This window comes from Arachis hypogaea, chromosome 13 (genome assembly GCF_003086295.3).
Source record: "Arachis hypogaea cultivar Tifrunner chromosome 13, arahy.Tifrunner.gnm2.J5K5, whole genome shotgun sequence".
NCBI lineage: Eukaryota > Viridiplantae > Streptophyta > Magnoliopsida > Fabales > Fabaceae > Arachis > Arachis hypogaea.
In genome coordinates, this window is record NC_092048.1 from 114,327,460 (window position 1) to 114,333,241 (window position 5,782).

General features: G+C 35.0%; 1 non-coding gene across 1 annotated transcript; it reads right to left on the reverse strand.

Annotated features, from left to right (window-relative positions):
- Positions 1–4,495: 4,495 nt before the first annotated feature.
- Positions 4,496–4,603, reverse strand: LOC112738998 (small nucleolar RNA R71). Its single transcript, XR_003169941.1, has one exon. It is a non-coding gene; the product is annotated as a small nucleolar RNA R71 (small nucleolar RNA).
- Positions 4,604–5,782: the final 1,179 nt, after the last annotated feature.

Genomic DNA, 5,782 nt, shown 5'->3' on the forward strand with positions numbered 1-5,782 from the left:
AGAAAAGATGTGATTCTCTACGTCAGAGTGCAGAGAAGTCCCAATGAGGTAGCCTGTGTAAAATAATAAAATAAAAATACTAAATAAAATAATTAAATGAATTTCGAAAATGATAACTGAAATTAGACAGAAATTTTTGAAAATTATCAGGAAAAATAAACAAGAAAATTAAAATAAAATTAACTAGGTGACACCAAACTTAATTTCAGAAATTAAGGAAAAGTATTAGTGCTATTTATTTAATTTTTTTTTTCGAAAATATCAAGCAAAAATTAAAAAAAATTAAAAACTAAAACGCCTAATCTAAGCAATCAAACAACTGATAGTTTTTAATCACTATCAATCTCCGGCAACAGCGCTGATGAGCGGATAATTTATATGCTTTTTGACATTATTTTTAGTATGTTTTTAGTAGAATCTAGTTACTTTTAGGGATGTTTTCATTAGTTTTTATGTTAAATTCACATTTCTGGACTTTACTATGAGTTTGTGTGTTTTTCTGTGATTTCAGGTATTTTCTGGCTGAAATTGAGGGACTTGAGCAAAAATCAGATTCAGAGGTTGAAGAAGGACTGCTGATGCTGTTGGATTCTGACCTCCCTGCACTCAAAGTGGATTTTCTGGAGCTACAGAACTCAAAATGGCGCGCTTCCAATTGCGTTAGAAAGTATACATCCAGGGCTTTTCAGAAATATATAATAGTCCATACTTTGGCCGAGTTTAGATGACGTAAAAGGGCGTTGAACGCCAGTTCTACGCTGCTGTCTGGAGTTAAACACCAGAAACACGTCACAAGCCAGAGTTGAACGCCAGAAATACGTTACAAACTGGCATTCAACTCCAAGATTGACCTTTACACGTGTAATATTGAAGCTCAGCCCAAGCACACACCAAGTGGGCCCCAGAAGTGGATTTATGCATCAATTACTTACTTATGTAAACCCTAGTAACTAGTTTAGTATAAATAGGACTTTTTACTATTGTATTAGACATCTTTTGATCATTTTTAGATCTCTAGACCTCCATGGGAGGCTGGCCACTCGGCCATGCTTACCCTCTATTCACTTATGTATTTTTCAACGGTAGAGTTTCTGCACTCCATAGATTAAGGTGTGGAGCTCTGCTGTTCCTCAAAGATTAATGCAAAGTACTACTATTTTTCTATTCAATTCAACTTATTCCGCTTCTAAGATATTCATTCACACTTTAACCTGAATGTGATGAACGTGACAATCATCATCATTCCCCCACGAACGCGTGCCTGACAACCACTTCCGTTCCACCTTAGATTGAATGAGTATCTGTTGGATCTCTTAATCAAAATCTTCGTGGTATAAGCTAGATTGATGATGGCATTCATGAGAGTTCGGAAAGTCTAAACCTTGTCTGTGGTATTTCGAGTAGGACTCTGGGATTGAATGACTGTGACGAACTTCAAACTCGCGAGTGCTGGGCGTAGTGACAAACGCAAAAGGAGGGTGAATCCTATTCCAGTATGATCGAGAACCTCAGATGATTAGCCGTGCTGTGACAGAGCATTTGGACCATTTTCACAAGAGGATAGGATGCAACCATTGACAAGGGTGATGCCTCCAGACGATTAGCCATGCAGTGACAGCGCATCGGACCATTTTCCAGAGAGGATAAAAAGTAGCCATTGACAACGGTGATGTCCTTACATAAAGCCAGCCATGGAAAGGAGTAGGATTGATTGGATGAAGACAGCAGGAAAGCAGAGGTTCAGAGGAACGAAAGCATCTCTATGCGCTTATCTGAAATTCTCACTAATGATTTATATAAGTATTTCTATCCTTATTTTATTATATAAATTTCGAAAACTCCATAATTATTTTATATCCGCCTGACTGAGATCTACAAGGTGACCATAGCTTGCTTCATACCAACAATCTCCGTGGGATCGACCCTTACTCACGTAAGGTTTATTACTTGGACGACCCAGTGCACTTGCTGGTTAGTTGTATCGAAGTTGTGAATGAAAAATAATTTATTAAGACGTGCGTACAGAGTTTTTGGCGCCGTTGCCTGAGATCACAATTTCGTGCACCAAGTTTTTGGCGCCGTTGCCGGGGATTGTTTGAGTTTGGACAACTGACGGTTCATCTTCTTGCTCAGATTAGGTAATTTTTTTTTGTTTTATTTTCAAAAATTTTTCAAAAATCTTTCAAAAATTTCTCATCTGTTTTCGAAAAAAAAAATTTTAAAAATTCTTTTCAAAAATTTTTATTATGTTCTTCAGAATTTTTAAGAATGAATTCTAGTGTTTCATGAAGCATGTTGAAGCCTGACTAGCTGTAAAGCCATGTCTAATTCTTTTGGACTGAGGCTTCCAAACCATCAGCATAGAGGCAAGTTAATTTGATAAGTAATGAGCAGTATATTCTGATTTACATGCTAAAGCTTGACTGGCTATTAAGCCATGTCTAACCCTCAGATTGGAGCTTTAGAATAGGAGTGCAAGATTCCTGGAATTCATATTAAAAATTTTGGAATCCTTATTTTTCTTTTTTTTACACTGATTTTCGAAAAATATAAAATAAAAATACAAAAAAATTAGAAAATCATAAAAATCAAAAATATTTTGTGTTTCTTGTTTGAGTCTTGAGTCAATTTTTAAGTTTGGTGTCAATTGCATGTTCATCCTGCATTTTTCGAAAATTGCATTCATGCATTGCATTCATCATGATCTTCAAGTTGTTCTTGATAAAACCTTCTTGATTGATCTTCATATTATATTGTTTTGTGTTGTATGGTGTTTTTCATATGCATTCTTGAATTCTTAGTGTCTAAGCATTAAAGATTTCTAAGTTTGGTGTCTTGCATGTTTTCTTTGCATCAAAAATTTTTCAAAAATATGTTCTTGATGTTCATCATGATCTTCAAAGTGTTCTTGGTGTTCATCTTGACATTCATAGCATTCTTGCATGCATTCATTGTTTTGATCCAAAATTTTCATGCATTGCATCATTTTCATGTTTTTCTCTCTCATCATTAAAAATTCAAAAAAAATATCTTTCCCTTTTTCTCTCATAAAATTCGAAAATTTGAGTTGACTTTTTCAAAAAAAATTTAAAATCTAGTTGTTTTCTATGAGTCAAATCAAATTTTCAAATTTTATCTTTTTCAAAATCTTTTTCAAAAATTAAATCTTTTTCATTTTTCTTATTTATTTTTGAAAATTTCAAAAATATTTTTCAAAAATTTTTTTCTTATATTTATCACATAATTTTCGAAAATAACATCATCAATTAATGTTTTGATTCAAAAATTTCAAGTTTGTTACTTACTTGTTAAGAAAGATTCAAACTTTAAGTTCTAGAATCATATTTTGTGATTTCTTGTGAATCAAGTCATTAATTGTGATTTTAAAAATCAAATCTTTTTCAAAACTAATTTCAATCATATCTTTTCAAAAATAACTTTTTATCTTATCTTTTTCAAAATCATATCTTTTTCAAAAATTTGATTTTAAAATATCTTTTCTAACTTCTTATCTTCTTATCTTTTCAAAATTGATTTTCAAATTTGTTTCAACTAACTAACTAATTTTTTGTTTGTTTCTTATCTTTTTCAAAACTACCTAACTAACTCTCTCTCTCTCTAATTTTCGAAAATATCTTCCCTCCTTTTCAAAATTTCTTTTTAATTAACTAATTATTTTAATTTTTTATTTTAATTTTCGAAAATTACTAACCTTTTTCAAACACTATTTTCGAAAATCACTAACTCTTTTTCAAAAATAATTTTTGAAAATTCTCCTTCTCTCTCATCTCCTTCTATTTATTTATTCATCTACTAACACTTCATCTCACCCAAATTCGAACCCCCTCTTCCATCTGTGTTCGAATTTTTTTCTTCTTCTTTTCTTCTACTCACACAGGGATCTCTATACTGTGGTAAAAAAGACCCCTATTATTATTATTTTTCTGTCCCTCTTTTTCATATGAGCAGGAGCAAGGACAAGAACATTCTTGTTGAAGCAGATCCAAAACCTGAAAGGACTCTGAAGAGGAAACTAAGAGAAGCTAAATTACAACAATCCAGCAAGCACCTTTCAGAAATTTTCGAACAAGAAGAGGAGATGGCAGCCAAAAATAATAATAATGCAAGGAGGATGCTTGGTGACTTTACTGCACCTAATTCCAATTTACATGGAAGAAGCATCTCCATTCCTGCCATTGGAGCAAACAATTTTGAGCTTAAACCTCAATTAGTTTCTCTGATGCAGCAGAACTGCAAGTTTCATGGACTTCCATCTGAAGATCTTTTTCAGTTCTTAACTGAATTCTTGCAGATATGTGATACTGTTAAGACTAATGGAGTAGATCCTGAAGTCTACAGGCTCATGCTTTTCCCTTTTGCTGTAAGAGACAGAGCTAGAATATGGTTGGACTCTCAACCTAAGGATAGACTGAACTCTTGGGATAAGCTGGTCAAGGCTTTCTTAGCCAAGTTCTTTCCTCCTCAAAAGCTGAGTAAGCTTAGAGTGGAAGTTTAGACCTTCAGACAGAAAGAAGGTGAATCCCTCTATGAAGCTTGGGAGAGATACAAAGAAGTGACCAAAAAGTGTCCTTCCGACATGCTTTCAGAATGGACCATCCTGGACATATTCTATGATGGTCTGTCTGAATTAGCTAAAATGTCATTGGATACCTCTGCAGGTAGATCCATTCACTTAAAGAAAATGCCTGCAGAAGCTCAAGAACTCATTGACATGGTTGCTAATAACCAGTTCATGTACACTTCTGAGAGGAATCCTGTGAGTAATGGGACGCCTATGAAGAAGGGAGTTCTTGAAATTGATACTCTGAATGCCATATTGGCTCAGAATAAAATATTGACTCAGCAAGTCAATATGATTTCTTAGAGTCTGAATGGAATGCAAGCTGCATCCAACAGTACTCAAGAGGCATCTTCTGAAGAAGAAGCTTATGATCCTGAAAATCCTGCAATAACAGAGGTGAATTACATGGGTGAACCTTATGGAAACACCTATAACCCCTCATGGAGAAATCACCCAAATCTCTCATGGAAGGATCAACAAAAGCCTCAACAAGGCTTTAATAAAGGTGGAAGAAATAGGTTTAACAATAGTAAACCTTTTCCATCATCCACTCAGCAACAGACAGAGAACTCTGAACAAAATACCTCTAATTTAGCAAACTTAGTCTCTGATCTATCTAAGGCCACTGTAAGTTTCATGAATGAAACAAGGTCCTCCATTAGAAATTTGGAGGCACAAGTGGGCCAGCTGAGTAAAAGGATCACTGAAATCCCTCCTAGTACTCTCCCAAGCAATACAGAAGAAAATCCAAAAGGAGAGTGCAAGGCCATTGACATAGTCAACACGGCCGAACCTGGAGAGGAAGGGGAGGACGTAAATCCCAGTGAGGAAGACCTCCTGGGACGTCCAGTGATCAATAAGGAGTTTCCCTTTGAGTAACCAAAGGAATCTGAGACTCATCTAGAGACCATAGAGATTCCATTGAACCTCCTTATGCCCTTCATGAGCTCTGACGAGTATTCATCTTCTGAAGAGAATGAGGATGTTACTGAAGAGCAAGTTACCAAGTACCTTGGTGCAATCATGAAGCTGAATGCCAAATTATTTGGTATTGAGACTTGGGAAGATGAACCTCCTTTGTTCACCAATGAACTAAGTGATCTGGATCAACTGACATTGCCTCAGAAGAAACAGGATCCTGGAAAGTTCGTAATACCTTGTACCATAGGCAACATGATCTTTGAAAAGGCTCTGTGTGAC